General features: G+C 45.0%; 1 long non-coding RNA gene across 1 annotated transcript in view; it reads right to left on the reverse strand.

Moving 5' to 3' along the window:
• LOC106722831 overlaps positions 1–17568 on the reverse strand; it is a 29588-nt gene extending 12020 nt beyond the window's left edge. Inside the window, exons 1-2 of the long non-coding RNA XR_001358848.2 lie at positions 17553–17568; positions 16406–16473 (exon numbers count right to left, since the gene is read on the reverse strand). This is a non-coding gene — a long non-coding RNA (uncharacterized LOC106722831). The remainder of the gene's footprint in view (positions 1–16405; positions 16474–17552) is intronic.
• Between the last annotated feature and the right edge of the window lie 2650 nt (positions 17569–20218).

The raw sequence follows: 20218 nt of genomic DNA on the forward strand, positions 1-20218 counted from the left end.
ACTCTTTCCAAGTTGTCCAGAACTTTCTTGAAATGCAGGGCCCAAAATTGGACACAAAACTTCAAGTGAGGCCTCGCTAGTGTTGATGAGAGTGAAAGAATCACTTCCCATGACTTGCTCGCAATACTCCTGTTAGTCCACACGTTGCACCCTGAGCGCATGCTCACCTTTCCACCCACAACTGCTGCCAGGCTCTTGACCGCAGTGTTGCAACCTAGTAAATTGCTCCCCATTTTGTACCTGTCTGTAATTCTTTGGTTTCTCCTCTTGTTCCTTCTGCAAAATGGACACTATTATTTGCTCTTTTCCAGTCCTTTGGGACCTCACCTGACCCAAGTTCTCAAAGATAATGGCCAGTGGCTTTTCAATTATTTCAGCCAATTCCCTTCAATTACTTCAGCTACCTCCCCGAGTACTCTGGAAAGAAACTCCTCCGGTTGCTAAACTGAAAACATCCAGCCTATCTAAGCAATCTCTAATCCGCTCGCTCTACTCTGGGCTGGCTGGCTGTCCTTCCAGGTCTGGTGACAATGCTCATCAACCTGACATTTGACCTTTTTTATGAAGCAAAAAAACAGCATTGAACATTTGGGCCTTCTCTGCAACATGCAGTATTCTGTTCCCCGTCCTGTAAGGACCCTACACTTCCCTTCGTCTTCCTCTTACCTCTCCCCACCCTCCTTTTTAGGTCCCTCACTAGCTGTATTCAATTTGTGTCTTGGCTTTTCTGATTTCCACCCTACGTGCCCATATTATACACTTATTACTAATATGGCCAACTTTCCATTTTTTACAAATCCCTTTTTAGTTCCAAGTCGCTGAAGAGCTCATTGTTTAGCACACTGTCTCTTGCTACATTTTCTCTTTCCTTCACATCAGTATAGACTGCTCTTATCCCCTTAATACCACCTTTTTATGAAACGACCAGTTCCCCTGAACTGCTTTTTGCTTTAAATTGCCTCCCATGGGATCCTGCCTACCAAGTCCCTGAGTTTCCGAAGTCTGCCTTTCAGAAGCCTAGGGTTTTTTGTTTGGTGTTTCTTAGGATCTTGAACCCTGTCATTTCCTGATTGCTGTTCTCTAGCTTGCTTTCCACCTTCAGATTCTCAACTAATTCCTCCTTAATAGAAAGCAGCAAACCAAACAGAGCCTTGCCCCCTGCTTAATATCTCCCCCATCAGTACCAAAGACCCGTCTCTAACACCATCCAAAAACTCGCTAGGATGTCTATGCACCGCTGTGTCTCACCCAACTAATATTATGGTAATACCTTCCCCCTCACCTCACAAAGTATCCTCTGCTTTGTTTGGATGCTTAGTGGTTTATAACAGACACCCATTATGGGTGACCCCTTACTGTTTCCTCATTTTAATTCAGATTTTCAACAGGTGCATCTGCCACTGTGTTCAATACCTCGTCACAATCATATACATCTTTATTGCCTCTTCTTCCTAGGCCTTTATCCAGGTAAACTTTCTCTTTCCTTAACCTGGGCTTTTGCTACTAGCTACCATTGAATCTATTGTCATGGATCTCAGAGATTTTTAAACAGTTTCTTTTAATCCAAGTGTAGGTGTTTTAAGATATCTTTCAATGGAGCTCAGTGTTGGCACAGGATTTAGGACCCAGATGCTTTGTTCCAGGGGAACCCAAAATCTTCAGATTAACCATGACCTTTCAGTTTGATAGTAGGCAAATTTATTCATACACAGTAATAACAGAAAACAATAATACAAGCAATTCTACAGCTACCAATCCTAGGGCTGTCATCCGAGTCAAGATGCATCTGGCCAGGACACAAGCTGCACTCTGAGGTCCTCTCTTGAATGTCAGATGTTAGCAGCATGGAGGTTGGAGGCTGAGTCTCACCCTCACCTCTCCCCCACCAGTCCTCATAATTTGGTCTGCTCCCCCAAAACTGGAATTCTCCACCCCCCCCCACTCTGCAGCCTTGTGAGCTGGTATCACCTTATGAAACAGTGTGGTATGTGGTGGGCCAGTAGGAGTGGCTCCTGCACTGAGCCACCCACCCCACTGCTCCTGACCACCTTCCAGGCTCCGAGTGCCTCCCTGGGGGCACCTCACATCTGGCCGACGCCCTTCCTGGAGCACACCCGCTAGCCTGGGGGTAATGCTGCCACCACCCAGAGTCTGGACTGATCCTGGACCTGTGCCCTCTGGGAAACAGATCTCTTAGCCCTTGAGGGTACTTGACCCACTACAAGAACTTGGTGTGCTTCCCTCAGTCTGAAGCACAAATAGTGACCTCCTCCCTTAGTCAGGTGAACTAAGGGGACCCCCCAAGGCATAATCTAGACCCTCTCCCAATAAGTCTCCCATGCTAGGTACAAAGGAGAACTTTATTGGTTACAAGGAGTAGGTTTTGAATAGAGTACAGGGTAGAGCAATATCAGAGAAATACCTTAGAGCAAACAGTGGCATGGTAGCCTTTGATCTCGCATCTGAGTTACTGCAAGCTATATATCTCGTTAGATCTCAGGTAGCTTACTCACAAGTATCATCCAGAGGCAGGTGCAGATTCCCTCTGGAGGCAGGCAGTTCCTTGATCAGGAGTTTCAGGAAAGAGAGTTTCAGATGGCCCAGATTCTCTCTGAGTTTTCATCATGGCCACTGCCCCTCCTCCTGGGCAGTCCTTCACTTATATAGCCCTTATGACCTCATTTACCTGATCCAATGAAGGTCAGCAACTGTTGGTTGCCAGCCAACCAATTTGAAATGCATCACCGGTTGCCAGGTAGACTGGCAGGGTCTCTAGCCCCCTCCCAGTCATGTTGGCATTGCTCAGAACAACAGGGAGCTTAAGCCCCCACCCTGGTGTGTGAGGCCAGTCACGTAGGCAGAGGGAGCAGGTTTCCCCCCTCCCTCAGGAATGTATCCAGCTCAGGTTACAGCTCAGGGTTACCTGAAGCAGATGGGACCAGAGAAGTCTGCCCTCTGCAGTGACCATGGTAACCAAATTTTCACCTAGCGGAGTTTGGGGAGAGACAGAGATGGTATTCTGCCACATGGTACATGCCCACAATTTCCCAGGCTACGTATTAGGGCTGTGCAAAACAGCACCATTTCGTTTTGACTTCTGTTTCACCATTTCAAAGGGACAGTGTTTAGTTTCATAATTTTATTTAATTTCAAAATACTGTTCCATTTTGTTTCATTGAAATTGTTTTGCTGTTTCAATGTGTTTTGACATTTCGCTCACAGGCTATAATGGGGAATCATGAAAATGTCTATAATTTAGTCATTTCTTACCTGATTCAGATGAAAATTACAGGGATGGTAGCCCCTTCTAAGGGGCATCTCGATGGCAGAAAATGGGGGAGAGCCAGTGCTCTGCTCCGAGTGGTTCCACCAGCCCCACAGAGCTCAGCCTGGTGGGAGAGAGCCACTGGCCAGGTCTGTGCTCAGAGCCAGGACCACGCTCAGAGCAGCTCTGCCACTGGCTCTCTCCTTCCTCCCACCACCAGACTGAGTTGCACGGGGCCAACAGAGCCACTCAGAGCACAGCCCCAGCTCTCCCCTACCTCCCACCACCAAGCTGCTTCGAAACTCGAAATGTTTCATAACTTTTGAAGTGATTAAGGTGCCCTCATTTCTTTTCAAAGCTGTTTTGAAGCCTTTTGTTTCATTTCAATTTCACTGTTTCAAGCTTGAAACACATCGAAACAGCTCCGAAACAAAACACTCGTCAAAATTTCGCACAGCCCTAATGCATATATCCATGGCCCTTGTTGCTTACCTGGGTTAAACACCCTGTCTGTCTTGAAGGCTATGAGCAGTGGCAATGCATAGAGGGTGCATGGGGGTGCATGTGCATCCCTTGAAAGCAAAGGTGCACACCCTGATTGGCCATGCTTGCTGCTTAGGTGATGGGCAAGGGGGGCAGGTGGGAGCACCAGTACCCTGCCTGCAAGCACCGACTGATTGCTGCAGCCACTCCCAGAAGTGGCCACAGCCACTCTTGGAAGCAGCTGCAGCGACCAACCAGCCACAGCAATTGGCCATGGGGGAACTCCCTCCAGGGAGTGAGATCTGTCATGGGGGACCCCTCCCCCCCAGGCAGCAAGACTGGTCGCAGGGGGGGCACATGCCCCGCTGACTAAGGCGACACCAGTTGCCCATGGCTATGAGACTGTGTGACCAGGCTTTTAGAAATCAATTAACCCTTGCTGCCATTGCCCAGGACCATTATTCTAATGCATATATATCTACCTACAAATCAGTTCCCAAAAGCAAACCTCTAAATACCATTTTCTAACCGTCAATCAGAGTCATACATTCCCAGTGAGAAAAAGCCATCAGGATTAAAATGAAAGAGCTGCAGTATTGCTGTCACAGTCATTTAAAGCCCTCCTCACTGGGCAGCAAGGCTATATGCAGACATCATTCCCCTTCTTCTTCATTAAGGGAACCCTATCTCTTCTCAGCAGGGCTTTTTCCAGAAATGCCACCCCATGATCAAAGAAGCCAGAGGCGTGTGATCAACACAGACAAGACCCTAACAGCACGCTCGTACACACGGCATGACACTGACCAAGAGACAACCCAGAGGAGCGCCACTGTACTGTCAGATACTTTCCCCTCCATACCCTCATGTAGCCACTTTTAATCGTTCAGCACCACACTTTGCAGTGTCATTAGCGCCCACATAAATAAGCAACATAAGGTAATAGCCCATTGCCAGCCCTGGAGGCAGCAGGTCAGGTGGCGCCATCAACGCCTCCTTCCCTTTGTTTCCTTTTGGCAACCGTCTTTGGGGTGCACGGCCTCTCCTCGCCTACCAGCAGGTCTGGCTCTCTCTCACACTATCAGGGTTTGACCTCAGGGACTGGGACAGCGCTTGGAGTTGGAGCTGTGTCTGAAAGGGCAAGCTACCAGCTTCCTCCCTCCTGAGCATCCAGCGCTCTCTCGTTCCTTCGGGTCTTCCCCAGCCGAATCTCTTCCACCATCTTGGAGGGCTCCTTGTGCAGCATGTCTGCAACAGCTTTGTGTTCACAAAGGCTTCTCAGTGGAGCCTCCTGCAGCTCCCTTACCCATTTCCCAAGGGATTTAGGCTCTTACGACACAAGCACCCACTCACCATTCTCTCAAAGCCAGACTGGGACCTGTGGGACCCACAGGGGGTAAAAGAGGGACCATATGGACAGACCCCCCACAGACAGAGGCAGAGCTCAGACTTGCCGTAGCTCTGGCAATGCAATATTTTCAACACTCTCCTTGCCTTGCCCCTAGCCAAGTCAGCTAGTTTACACTGGATTAAATATGGAAATGGGGTCAAGGAACTCACAATGTCCTCCGTGAGGAGGCTGGTTTGCAGGCTCCTGCTGTCACCTCTTCCTTGTGCCCCTCCTAGCATCAACAAGAGCTGACAAGCTGTACAGGCCAATCCCCTGGGATATCCCCTCCTACCCTACAATATCCTGAAGAGCACTGAACAGGAGCATTGGGTTAAAAAGCAGATGTTTTAATGGTGAGCAAATTACGAACAAGAGATATCCCTTCAGTAATTCATGCCCATTATTATCAGAGCCGTCTTGGCACAAGCCTCAGCTGCCAGAGAATGGGAAAAGGCTTAAGCCAGCACAACCCGGTGCTACATCAGTGCACAGTGGATGTCAGGCTTTGCACATCTTGCAGCTATGAGCGTTAAATGCAGAACTAACACCTGTGTTCGAAGGTCGCTGGTAGCACGAGGGGGCAGAAATGTGATTCATGTGATAACACGTGCAAAATGTGGGCAGTCCTTCTCTGATGTGGGTGCTTACCACAGCAGCCTGTCTTTCCTGCAAAGGGAGGTCCTGTCTAAATTGTTGTCCTTGAGAGTTCAGCTGGTGTAGCTTAATGCCAATGCAGGACACGAACAAAGGGGAGGTGTGCAGGATACAGCCAACTCTTTTGGGGAGGAAAATTTTTCTATGAGGAAGGGAGGGAAAGGTACTAAACCCAAAGAGAGAAAGCATGTGCCAAGTTAAAGCAAACAGTATTTGCTTCCCCATGCTTTGCCTTACTCCCTTGTCTGCCATTGACCCTCCAGATGCAAACACGGGTCCTCCCAGCTGGCTGCATTCCCCAGCCCTGAGCTGGTCTCAGCCTCTGGACTGCCACTTGCTGACACTCAAAGCAGGGCCTCTCTGCTTGCACAATTATCATCTGGCCCTTCCCCAACCCCAAGGGGATCTGGTGCTCCAGGTGGGCAGGAGGTCTGAGCACCTGTCAGTAGTTTCACACAAGTCGCTCCTATTTCCCTTGACAGCTGTCAAGATTGGCCTCAGGGTGCAGAAGCCTCCTAGGTGGGGCCCTGGCGGATGTCAGACTGAAGTCCACGAGGGCACTTGTGCCTCAGCAGCTGTGTCCCAGGAACCAGCCCCTCTGTGGTGCAGGCCCCTGCAAGAAAGGCAGCTCCGGGTGCGTACACCCAAGGACCCTACCTTTACCCCGCCCTGCTTTCATAGCTTCGGCTGATGTCACGGGACAAACTTGGGAGCCGTCAGCCACCTGCCTCAGTCCCGAGAGGCTTGACTCTAAGTGCTAAAGATTCAAGACAGCCTGGCCTTCACCTCTGTGTACCTCAGCTCCTGTATTTTACAGCCCACTTCTTCATTCATGTAATGCTTCCAAAGTCTAAAATCCACTGGTCACCTGAGGAGCTGACAGACCTACACCATGCGGGCATAGGTCAATCATGCTTGCAAAGGGTAAAAGAAGAGTTCAAGAGCCTACCAGGAGGTGGACACTGTCAAGAAGCCCCTGCTCCCTCCCCACACACATGCACATGCATGCACATACTAATGCACATGCACACAGCGATGCACATGCACACTCAGATGCACATGCACACTAGCTTACTTGGGCTCCTGTCCATATCTTTTCTAAATGCTTGAGCAGAAGCAATGATGCCAGAGCCCTGATAGGGCTGCCACCCCTAGGCCTGGTGACCATGTCACCCACCTGGTTGGCCGTGGTCCCCACTGACCCTGTGAGCCAGAGGAGGGGAGTTTGGCTTAATGGACAGTACTAGGAGGTGACTCCAGGGACAGCAGAGGAGAGTTGCTTTGAGTGGCCTGTGAGGCATGTACAGATTCATCCAGCCATTTGTGTGACTACCACGAGCTCTGTCGGCTGGTGGCTCCTTTCTGCAACCACTGCTGCATTGCAAAACTAACAGGGACCAACCTTGTAGAGGCACATAAGCAATGTCATTCCTTCCTTCCCCTTCCCCTCCTATAGGCGCACCTCACAGCCTCAGACTGTATCGATGAATGGGTAAGCCCCATGTCTGATGCTTGTCCACCAGCAGTTTAATTTGGGTAGGGCATAAGGATGAGGACAGGGTGCATATGGGCAGTGAGGGTTTGTTTGAAGCCCTGGCAGTAGAAATCCTCACACCAGCTCTAACCTGTGATGAATTTATCAGAACTGATGTTTGCTCTTTGCTTCCAGGGATACCCAATATAGTACAATATGGCACGTTCGCTTCCCTTGTTCATCCAGCCATACTGCTCCTCTCATCAGGGCACATAAACACCTCATCTTTCATCAAACTCACGCATTTGCTAAGAGAAGCAATTTCCAGTTGTACTGTTCACCCAGCGAATTTTAATTGCAAAAGAAAAACAGGCATGTCTGGCTTGTTTTATTCATAGCAGCTATTAATTCTTTCTTAATCTCTAACCACATGCTGAGTAACATCTCCTTAGCATCACAGCTATTATTTCAGCCAAGAGATTATTTTGTTTGTGTTTCCATGTGGGCTTACTAGGTTGCTCAGTGGTTGTTTCCACACTGACTTACCCTCCTGCATGTCTGATTAGATTTCATATTACATCCGCTCCAGAGATACCACTAAGTGCAAAGGGTTTGCAAGCATTTTGACTACAGAGCTCTACTCTTCATCAGGCTCGATCGGGTAAGATTTCCCAGCAGAGTTAACCTAGACTCTGACTCTGCTTTACTCTTCAGTCCCCCTTAGCCTCACCATCCTCATATCCCCCTTACCCTCACTTTATCCTTCAATCCCCCTTATCTTCACCAAGTTTTTTACCCAAATTTGGGAGAATGTTAAGCCCAGCTAGTTCACATGAAGGGGGGAAGGGTTGAAACCTGGGCTCTACTGCAAAAAGGTTTGAATCTGCCCATTTCACACATCAGGTTAAGTCATGTGAGTGCTACTCATTCTCCCAGGCCTTCCCACAATTCCCTAGGTAAGTTGTACCACCGTTGACTTGGAAAGGATTTTGGAGAGTCTAGGCCCAAACAACTATGGGAATAAAGCAGAGCTGTGCAATGGCCAATTGGTAAATAAAATGTGTTTCTGCCTGAAATGAAGGTATAGGCCTTGTTATATGTGGCACTGAACCACACAAAACGTTGACCAGTGTCAGTGCTAGCTTGAGTTTGCAGCGGTCACAACATAAGCCTTAAAACCTTCTCTGACTGTCCCTCATCTGCATCGGCACAGTGGTGACTTGCCACGAGATGGAGTGGGAGGTAGAAAGGAAATGAGGGTAGAGGAAGGGTGTTGCAATGAAGGAAATCAGCCCCTGAATGATAAGGTAACAAATAGAAAAAAAAAAGACAAAAGAATATAAAAAGAAATAAAGAGGAAGTAAATTAAAGGAAGTCTCATTTAATAAATTGAGATTTGGGATTAGGGAGTGCTGGCCAATCTTCCCAGGGTGGCTGGGAGCAATGAGGGAAGGTGCTTTTGGGGGAGCGACTGCTGCTGCCCCAGGAAGGAAGCCCAGCTCATGGGGACCCAATCCAGCCCCCTACCTTGTCCCACCCCCACTCCCTAGACCCATCTGTGCCCTGCAACCTAGCTAGCTGTCGTGTGCTCTGCAGGCTGTTTGCATGGTGTTACCGCCTAGGGATGGGAAAGTCACACCCCAGGGATGGGAGGGGAGCTGGTTTGGTGCCAGAACCACCCCCTGGACAGTAGAGTTCAGGCAAAGTTTGTTCTCACAGAACAGGAGAGTAGGGGAGGGGGCACTGCATCCTGGGATACTGGAGGACTGCAACTTGGGTGGCTCATCTGTTGGGAGTGGCCATATATTAATGAAACATGAGTTGGGTGACACGAAGCAAAGATCAACCTGCCCTGGTGTGGTCTAACTTTAAACTGCCTAAAGCGTGCCCAAAACCAGTTTCAGGTATTAATGTGTAAGCAACCCGGGGGTTAAGAGCTTCAGAAGCTGCCTAACATTGATGTGGAACAAGGCCCTATGATTGCTTCCTTGTTCGTTCCTTTATACAGCGCTTGCCCCGCCAAAATGCGGAGCCAAAAGAGTGTTGGTCTGAGGTCAAGCAATGCATTTCATTCGTCTCAGAAATGGTTAGCTTTCACTTCAAGCAACTTTGACACAGGCACAACGATGGGAATGAAGACATTCATAGAACAGGAATGGCAATGCCTTTATTAGGCTGCAACCTGGTGGTTATCAAAGAGGTGGGAAATCCAGGTTCAGACTCGTCCCCTGTCTGAAGAGGGGCCCATACCACCCATGCCCTCCCCCTAGCTCCAGTGTGCTATAATACGTATAGCATGTTATATAATATATACATATACAATGTACGTGTGCGTGTGATAAGCAGTTATGTGGTTTTTATACATTTAATTTGCTTGTTTGTTTTGGCGGGGGTGGGGGGGGTCATTAAAACGTCTATTTTATGGCATTTCACTTCAAGCTGAAGTTGTTAGGATGGCCAGAAGTTGTGTATGATTGTGAATTTTCACCAAAATGTGTCCTGTCTGCAATATTTTTTTTTTCCATTTAAAAAGCAGACCTATTGCAGCAGTGAGAGATCTAGCGCTCCCTCCCGGCTTAGATTTCAATAGACATCTCAAGGCACAGCATTTAGGAACCAACATCAATTTGCCTCTTTTACAGGACACAATTTCAGAAAAGCTGCAGAAAGCCCTGGTCTGTTGGAGCCTGGAACAGACAAATGTGCTCGCATGCAATAGGAATATTACATTGACCAGAGGCATTTTATTTTCCAAGAATGATGCACATGCCAAGGAGGAAAGAAAGCCTCATTTCATTTTAAAACACTTCTGCACAGAAGTTCCCCCAAAATGTCTCAGCCTGCAGAAGAGCAGCCACCTTTTAATTAGCAATGGACAATTGAGTGGCAGATTAGGCAGGGAGATAACAGGCTGTATTCAGGACACCCAACATAAGGAAAGAGGATCACAAAGTTCAAGAAAGCTTGTGGGTCAGCAATGAAAAGCAGAGCAATTCCCATAGCTCCATCCTCACCTCCACCTCCCCGCGCCGTTCACAAGGCAAGTGAAGGAAAGAGGAAAGCGTACGCCCTGCATAAGTAAAACAAGAACTCATTTGGGTTATTTCCCCCCTCCCTTGAACAGTAAAACAATATTCTGGTCTACTTAATCAAAGATCTGAGAAAGATGGGTCTTGGAAATTTTTGAACTGTGTCCTTTAATTCAAACATAGGTGCTCTGAGATATCTTTTGATGAGCTCAAATAGTACCAAAACACTTCTAGTGAGAGAAAGCCATTGAGAGCTGTACCATTTCTATTGGAACAATGCAACCTAATGCAATCTCAGACTTCCTTTCCCTTTCATTACAAAACAAACAAAACCAGCAAATGAAAATGAGATTTTGCTATACACACAAAATCCAAACCAATTCAGAACTCCATCTACTACACAGCATCCGAGAGTGGTGCAGGAATTGAGCACAGTAGTCCAAATAAAGGTTTATTTGTATGACAGCAATGCTTTCACAGCTCCGGGAAACATGTATCATCAGAAAAGCACAGAGTGCCTGTGCCCCAAGGAATTTACACCCCAAAACGGAGAAGAAAGAGAAGAAAAGCAAGATATACTCATACATTACAAGAAAGGAAACGACAGCAGAAAAGAATAAAGAAACCAGGTCAAGGTTGCACCAAGTCTGAGAACGGCGCCAGGTCTCCTGCTTTCACCCAACGCAAGACCGTCAAGGACACAACAACGAGTCTTAAGTCAGTGCTCCCTTTTGTATGCAGATCATGGATTTACTTTAGCAGATTGTTCTCAATCTAGCCAAACGGTAGGTTTTTCAGTAATGATGGGACCCTATGATTAATAGCAAACCATAGGTTTTATTTTCCTAATTTGACTTGTATCATTAATACCATAATGCTCATTATCTAAAACATCGATCTGCTTTACATCCGCCCCCCAGCGAAAGATGGATACTCATGACTAACCAAATAAGATGAGCAAACTGCGGAGGCCGAATCAGCTCTTTCATAATTTGAATCGTGACTTTCCTGAACCTACGGGAAGTGAGACGCCTGAACGAGATCATGCAGGCTTTCGCTTGCCGCAGCGCCACTGACCTATCATACTTGCCACGCAATGCTTCAGCCCTTTCCAATCAGCAGTAATGAAACCATGCACCAAGAATCAGCATGTCATCTTCTGGCTCCATTTCATTCTAACTGTGGACTCATTAGGATGTTTATGACCCAAGGTGAGCGAGCTCAAGGAAGAACAAAGCAGTTAACACAGACTATCTGGAATCCCAAATGAACAGTTTTAGGGCTTTACACATGAAGGACAAGAAAAGGACAGCATCTTGGTTGTCTGCATTGCACGTGTACTCAGAGAGATTTTCTGAAGTACGTGATCATGCACCCTTGGTGCAATGGTTCCCAACCTCGGGGCGCAACCCAAATCAGGGTCACGAAGGGCCTGCACACACATGCACACTCGCATGTGCAGCCCGGGAACGGTGGGTGGGTGCGTACAAGGGGGGCAATGGCAGCTCCCCCGCCCCCGGGCCACCTCCATGCTCCGCTCGCAGCAGCCCCTGCAGCACCAGGTCGGGAGGTTCTGTTGGTGGCCAATTTAGGGTTACAGCCAAAAAAAATGTTTAGGAACCACTGTTTTAAGGCATCTCATGCTGCACATCAAGTCCTGTTGTCACTTGGAAAGTCTTGTTCTTATTTCCTCTTGAAATTATCTCCAAGTTTCAAGTCTAACTACTAGTTAGAGGAAAAGGAAAGAGACCGACCTCAATATCACAAGGCTTGCATCAGCCAGCACCCCAGTTTTAATAGCTTTTTCTGGAGAGATTTATTTTCAGACATTTGGGACCAGACGGGCAGAGCAAGAGATCTGCCAGCCTGCAGAGAAGAGAAAGCTTTGTTTCAGTTTTTTGCTATAGTTGACAAAGGCCTGTAGACAGTGAGCCGCGCAGATGTAATTATAGGTATATAATAATGTGCTCCCAATGCTCCCTAGAACAGATTTCTCACTTAAGAGATTCAGAGCTACCTACACAGTAAACTTATCTCACACCTACACATTATCATCGATAATGACGGTGAAGATGTTTTGAGCGTCCTTGCAAATATTGTTTAAAAAGCTGGGTTCATACAGTACATAGTTTTGTGGTCTTCAAAACTAATGGCCAAGTTTTTTGGGTTTTTTTTTTTTGTCTTTTTCCTGAGGACTCAACAGAAAACCCTAAGATAGTTATATATTATATTACTAGAGTGCTTTGATGCAATTGATGCCTAGTTGAAATGAAATAACTTCCCCACCTCAAGCCTAGCTTACCAACGTAACTGAATCACTGCAAAATTTTCCACAGGTTTTGTGTGTGTCTTACATTGTAGTGAACTTTTCTCTCTCTGATGTATTGATGCAGGCTACCAGTTAAATATAGCCATGGTCTAGAATAATGAGAAATTTCAAACAAAAAAAAAAAATGAATGTCCAAAGTCACTGCAATGAATCCTTCCCTAACAGGTCCTGGGACATCAATTTTGACAAGCTCGAGACATAGTGAAGCTCTTGCGATGCAGCTATATTCTGTGGCAAGGAAAAGGAAAGCAGCCTCTCCACGGACCTCCTGCCTGAGAAACTGCGAGATGTGGACCATTAACACAAACGATCTTTTCGGACATCACAGCTTGACTATTTCACCAGTTTCTCTGTTTGCAGTAGTGATGTAGGCAGCGCTCAGATCCCTCCTGGCTTCCTTCTTGTGGGTACCCAAACCCCGCATTTTGGGAGCGTTTGCATTCAGTCAAGCCTGCTTCCCCATGATGGACTCTCCTTATTACAGGACCAGTTGAGCCCTGTGGGCTTACAGCCTCAAAGGTATTCATAGGAGGTGCAAAGTCACTAGACTTCTCTCTTGCTCATGGGATTTCCCCTGGCTGCAAACACCTGATCCAGCCATCATTTACTTCTCCTTGCCAGGACGAGCCATGCAAGCACTGGGGAGAGCACAGAGAGGATGTGGTGTGCACGGGGGAAATGAGGAGACGTATAGCTGGGGGCAAGACCTGGTAGGCAAGCAAAAGGGTCGCAAATCACCTGGACTGACAGGCCAACAACAGACAGATGTGAGCACCCAGTTTGAATGATAAGGTCTGCTCTGTACACAAGTTACACCCATTTAATGTAAAGTCTAATTAAAAAATAAATCGAAACTGGTACCCACACATATTTGCAAAGTGTAAATTAATCTCAGAGCAAGTTTGTGTGATGGAAGGGACCATCTTAGCATGTTTAACTCATTTCTTGGTTGCACAGGTAAGTAAGGCTTAACTTTTCCCAAAAGCAGCATTCTCAACAAAAAAAAAAGACAGGTGACATGCAGTTCAATATCAAGCTTGAAAGTATTCTTTACATTATTAGGCTATCTGAATTTTTTCAGCATTTCTCCCAGAGTTGAATCCCTTCATTTCATCCTTGTTGCACATGTAAGCTGCATGTCGCATACATAAAAATGGAGAGTATAGTATTAGGGTACTACACGGGAACATGTTTACACAGTTTTCATGCCAGAAAATACTGGAATGATCTCCCCTTTTCCTGAGCAGCCAAACTGCAGGTGGATGTGGTTTGGAAGAGCAGAAGGTGATCATCAAAAGGTGTCCTTTTTTTGTGGTTGATGCCTTATTTTACTAGGTTTCAGGAGGCAACCACTGCAGTGCAATGGCAACAGCTGCATTTAGATTGTGTTAACTTTTTTAGGCAAAGTGGGCTTGCCTCACTCCTGTCCTGACACTGTATAATTGAAACAAGTTTTATGGGAAAACACTAATTCTGAAAACTCCTTTTTCTTAGATTGTTCATGGAAAAGTTGGAATTTGGAGGAAATGGTTTTTAAGTGAAAAGCTAAATCACAATATATTATCTTTAAAATTTTGCAAAATTCTTTATGTATAACAACCTTTACTTTTTTTTGTTCCAAATCAGTTAAAAATAGTTCCTAGTGGAAGCCTGGCTAGCTTTAGCTTTAAAAAAATCCAACTAAATCCTTTTCTGACCAGCTCCAGTTGCTCCTGAACAAGAAGTCTATATGCAACTTTCCAGTGCAAAAGGAAACACACATAGCGAAGGGTGCTTTCTATTCCAGAAATGTTACTACAAGGATGTATAGCCCTAAATAATATTCAATTGCATTATTTTATACTGTACCACAGCTACGTAACACAAGGAGGAAAGCAACCACTGAAACAAATGGCAAAAAAGAGGCTTGTATAAATTAAGCTACAAAATGCAACTTAATGCTGCTTTTTGTACTTGTCTTTATAAGAAGTATTAAGGCTCTAATACAGCGATTCTCAACCAAGGTGTCACAGCACCCTGGGGTGCCCGTGAGATGCTTTGAAATTGCAAGGTATGAGGAGATGAGCGGATAAGCTCAGGATAAGTCTTGTCCCTGCCAGGCCCATCCCTCACCTCACTAGCCAGTATCTCCACAAGGAAGTAGGCACTGTAAGATATACATTAATTTTGAAAATAGGATCCTATTCAATTCACAAAAATGGAGGGGGTGCCTTGTGTCCAAAAAGCTTGAGAACTGATCTAATAAATTCAGGGAGCACTAGACTGCAAACATGGGATGGTCCCCCCGGTTGCATCAGAGACAATAAGTAAACCAAATGACGCTGGGAAATGGCCATTCTGAGTCAAAGGACCCTTGAAGAATAAATATAGTGACACTTGGTGGTTTTGCTGCCAACCCGTTGCAGCCTGGTTAAAAACCAATCAATGTCAGCAGAGTGAAAATTATGCAGCTTTGGAAGGGAACAATGTTCCCCAAATAAATCAGCTACCATCCAAAAGGAAATCCCATCTCTGGAGGAAGCAGCAATATGTATTGCCTTTGACTAATAATTGATTTTCAGTCCTTAGCAAGAACCTCAGGCAGTCAATAGCAGTAATAATGGCAGGAATTGAAGGGCTCACATTAAAGGAAAAAAAAACAACAACAATCTTCTGCATGTGAAACAAATTTAAATCCATGCACACACTGATTGCACCATGAAAATCTGCAGCACCTAAATACACCCTTTGTATGTAAATCAATATATTCCAGTAATTAAGAAGTAAATCAGATCATAGTGCTGGATGTTATGCAATGGATAAGACATCTGGAGACTAAACCAGGGCAGAATACAACGTTCAATTTATGAGAGCTTTCAGAGAGTCTAATGAGAATAAATAGACCCGAATGCCATTCAAACAGCAAACATTAAAGAGCCACAGCTATTCCAAGCCTTTGTGGCAACAAGAAAAGTATTAAATATATTTCCCCTAATTAAATATAATTCCGTTAAAAAAAAACTACTTAAATGGAGAATCTGATGAAGCAAGCTGTCACGTGTGTAAGCTCATGCCTCTGAACCAGCTAGTCTCCAATAAGGCGCGACCCTGCCCTGCCTGACGTCAGATGAACACCGGCACCTACCCTTTCTGCTTAAATTGGAAAGGGATCTTACTTCCATTGTTAGAATAATAAAATTAATGGTTACAAAATGGAATCATCTGTATCCTAGAACAAAAGGCATTTTTTAAATGCATCCATTGGCCCCAGCGACCATCATCTTCAGAAATATCAAATGCAAACAAGAACATCTCCGTGTCCCTCCAGCACAAATATCCATCAGCAGAAAAAATAAAGAGAGATTCAGGGATGTTTCTAATTCAAAATAATGTCTTATTTCTGGAAAATTATTTGAATGTCAAATAAATGCTATTTATTCAGCAAAGTGCAGATGTTTTATATTAACATTCCTACTGAGACATAGCTGAACTAATAAAATAATATTAAGATGCGTACTCCATGATGGGTCTCACGTAACCCCATGCATTTGCATAGCCCTAGCCAGACAGCCCTATTTACATGGTCTAACACAGAGGGACTCGCTAGAAGAGCAATCGTTATATATCAAAGTCAAAAAAGGAGAAATGTAGATTAATCAAAAGCAGCTGCATAAGTAGACCCTCCTGCAAAACACTACAGGTTAAATCCAGGGGAAAAGGTGGCCTTCTCCAATATATAATCAGGAACATTTCCCAAAGACAAAACAAGCTGCACGGTATTGATTGTATTGTGGAAATAGCTTACCTTTGGTCTGAAGTTTAGAGACTCCTGAAACCCCCAAGCTAAGCAGGAATTGATTTGAGATGAGACCCCTGTTAACAGCATATAATTAGAGTTTAAAACTTGTTCTTCCAGTAAATGCAAGCACGAATGCTGATCCTATTGCTAATTCATGACCTTGCCCTGTTAAAATGATGGGATTTCTAGGGATACTTAGATACAATTGGAAGCTTAGATAGATTGTTCCATGAGAAGTTTAATGAAACTGTCCCCGTCATAGATGCCTCACACACGCATGCCATAATTTGTGGAAGACTAAAACTAGCCAGACTAACTCACTGCTTCAGCTGGCGGTGCAAACTAAACACATTCAAACCTGGTTTCAAAAGAGAGCTATATTTTTCATCAAAATTTCAACATGCAAGTTGGGAGAAAAGTTGGGAAATTAACAACTTTTTCCTTCAAATGGATTTTTTCTGAAATATTTAGGCTCAGAAGGGTCAACGTTGAGATTGCAGCTGTCCAAAACAAAGCCCTGTGCAATACATTGCATCTACGTGGGCCAGCAGACACCTTGCTAGAAGGGTTAGATGCTGTTGACTAGTTAGGAAATAAAGGGCATGGAGGGTCAAGCAGGGAATGAAAGTTGAGGTTTAAAAGGGCCCAATTTCAGTTTCAGGAGATAGTCTCCATATGGTCAGGCCTAGGGAGAGGGCTGAAGCGCTACCCAACTTGCAGCCATTGCACCCCAATTGTACTCCATGCAGCAGTTCAACAGCAAAACCAGTGTGGGGTGGCTGTTTAATTGCCTCTTATTTATGCAATAAGATAGCAGAACCTCATGCACATCTAGGTTTTATTTGAAACCTTTGAAGCATCATCTATTTTACCATCTCAAACCAGGAGATCGCTGGAGCGCATGCTCCAGCACTGCCTTGGGTCTGCAATGCATACATACTAAAAGCTCCCAGCTCAATAAGCATGTAAGTATGTGCTTATAGGTATCCCTCTGCAGAGGCTTTCCATGCTGGCAGGCAATGCAACAGCATTAGTCCCAGCACCTAACACTGGCAGGGAAGGAAACTGCTTTTCAAAACCATGGCAGTCCTCCATCCACCAACAGAGAAACTAGATCCTACTTCCTGGCTTTAAGTCCCCTCCAGACACCTACCTACGCCCTAGAAATCTGCCTCTCAATTGAGATGCTTGCTGACCTTTTATTTAATGATCAGGTGCTTTGCAAGCTACCACCTGGGAGGCAACTAACTACTCCCAGGTGGGGTTAAACCAGCTTCCCTAAGATAGCACACAGCTCCAAATGGCCATGTTTTGCAGTCATTTTGGTTTCTGCTTTAACTAAGCTGTTCTTGTTCACATGGAGTGACCCATTCTTTAGGATCTTTAGGAAAGGGTTACAGCAAGCACACAAAGATATGTTGCCAAAAACAGGGGTCTTCAGCAAATGCTTTCCAAAAGAATTAGCAAGATCAAGTTAGGAACAAAATGCCATATTTAATGACAATTACATACTGCATCGTTCACAGGGCTATTCATCAGGTGACCCGAGGGGATGAGACAGCACCCAAGACATGAAGTAATGACCCAATAAAACATGTCCTGGGGTATCTGGAAGCTCAAGTGAGAATTTTTTTTTTTTTTAATTAAAAAGAAGCAACTCCAAGCCTCCTATTGGCAGCAGGCATATTGATGAAGATAAGATTAGTGTCTCTAAGAAAAAAGAGAAGCTCAAAGTCAGAGTCTGACAACCATTCCCATTCTGTTTTATTGCAATTAGTGTTCAAAGGGCAGGTGTAAGTCATATTCTCAATATTTCTGAACTTGTTCAGAAGACACACCACAAGACCTGGGATGCTGCTTTACTGGTCCTTTGAATTTGCTAAATTTTATTGGGGGGAAAAAAGCAGGCTATTTAAATGAAATAGAACGTATTTATACCAGGCCACTGAACAGTGAAGGAATAATTTACAAATAAGTGGCAATTATGACTTTCCTAGGAACAGAGAAAAGATATATTGTTAAATTACATTTTTTTTACCTTACACAGTCTTTCGGGGACTAATATTTAAAGCTTTATTTCTAAAGTTATTTGGACAAGGAATATCAGATTTTATGCAGTATCTACCTCACTCGAATGACGCCATGAAGGCAAGCTAATGAAGACTCTCACTACTAACTCCAGCATTTACAAGGCCTGGCCAGAAAAGTGTTAGTCTTGCTTTACATGAATCCCAGCAGACCTTGTGTTTAGGGGATTTATTGGCATTATGGCAAAGCCAAAGTCAAGTCCTTGGTGTTAACCGAGCAATAATGAGAACCTAAATCTCCTGCATCTTAGCTGACTATTTAGCTTTCTCAGCTAAACCTCATATCTGACATATAAGACCCCTTCTCAATATTTTTTTTTCTTTGAAAACAACATATTTTGGCAAGCAATTTTGGTTTGGCAAGACAGCCTCTCTTACTCAACTTTTTTTTTGAGTCCAAACTTATTTTTGAGTCATTCAAGCATTCAGTACTCAGACTGATGGGCTTGGGCTCATACCCAGAGCTCTCCAAGATAGCGCGAAGCTGTTTCATGAGACTGTAGAAGTTAGTAAAAGTTAGAATTGGAGTGAGTCTGAGCAAAGAAGGCCTCCTGATGCCACCCAAAGACTGTTAAGATTATACTAGGTTGTCAATTAATCTCAGTTAATGTGCGCAATTAATGCATTAATTGGTTCTTGCGGTAATTTGTGTGTGTGTGTGTGTGTGTGTGTGTATGTCTGCCCCTCACTCCCAAGCCACAGCCGCCCCAGCCCAGCTGCTGCCCCTCACTCCTGACCCACAGTGCCCTGCATCCTGCCAGGGCATGTGAGGACCCCCCCCACTCCTGACCCTACACACACACCTTCACGAATTCCCCCCACACCCACACTCAACACCCACCCAAAGTCCCTGCGTATTTGCATAATTTTGAAGTTTCACTGCACATAATTTTGAGGTTTTAGTCGTGTGATTAAAATCGTGATTCAATGCGACTAATTTTTTGAATCATGCAACTATTCGCACTCAAATGATTTCTTAATCATTTGACAGCCCTAGATTACACATTAATGAGAGAAGTATCAGTCTGAAACTTCAGCTAAAAACAAGGTCTTAAAGAGCTCAAGGCCAGTAAGAATTGGCTGGCTCTCAGAGTAGCTGATAGGATTATGTTCATAATTTTCCTTGTCTCTCCTTTCTTTCCTCATTTGTCTGTGTTAATCTTATTTTTGAATGCAGGGGAGCAGGGTCAGTCTCCAGTGACAGCATCAACACCAGTTCTGCTCTATCTCAACAAACTTCCTCTTCTTTCCCCAGAAAGGACAGTTATTACCATGTTCAATGCCATTTAAAAAGCCAGCAAACAAGGCTTTTATTTTGTTTTTCTATGCAGGCTCTCTCCAGCTAGGGGGAAAGGGAATACTTTATGTTGCTAAAATCAAGGCCTTAATAACATTGCATTTCAAAGCTTCACCTGTATCTTGCTTTACTGCATCTTTAATGAGAGGTTCAAAGACTTTTAGCAATGGCATTTTGCCTGAGAACAAAGCAGGCCAATGCCTCTGGATTTGAAACCCCAAACCTTAACTGGTTAATATGGTCCAGTGCCAGGACCATGTGGACACCTATGATGCTCTGTACTTATTTAGCTTACTAAAGTTAGCACAAGAATACTTGCCCCAATAAGCATCATCCTTAGCAGGATACTGCTTCTTCATGCACCAAGGCATGCCCTTCATTTTGCATGCTTGAATAGCCCCTGAGCAACTCTGCAACCACCGTTAAGACACACAG

Source organism: Alligator sinensis, unplaced genomic scaffold (genome assembly GCF_000455745.1).
Source record: "Alligator sinensis unplaced genomic scaffold, ASM45574v1 scaffold1560_1, whole genome shotgun sequence".
Taxonomy (NCBI): Eukaryota; Metazoa; Chordata; order Crocodylia; family Alligatoridae; genus Alligator; species Alligator sinensis.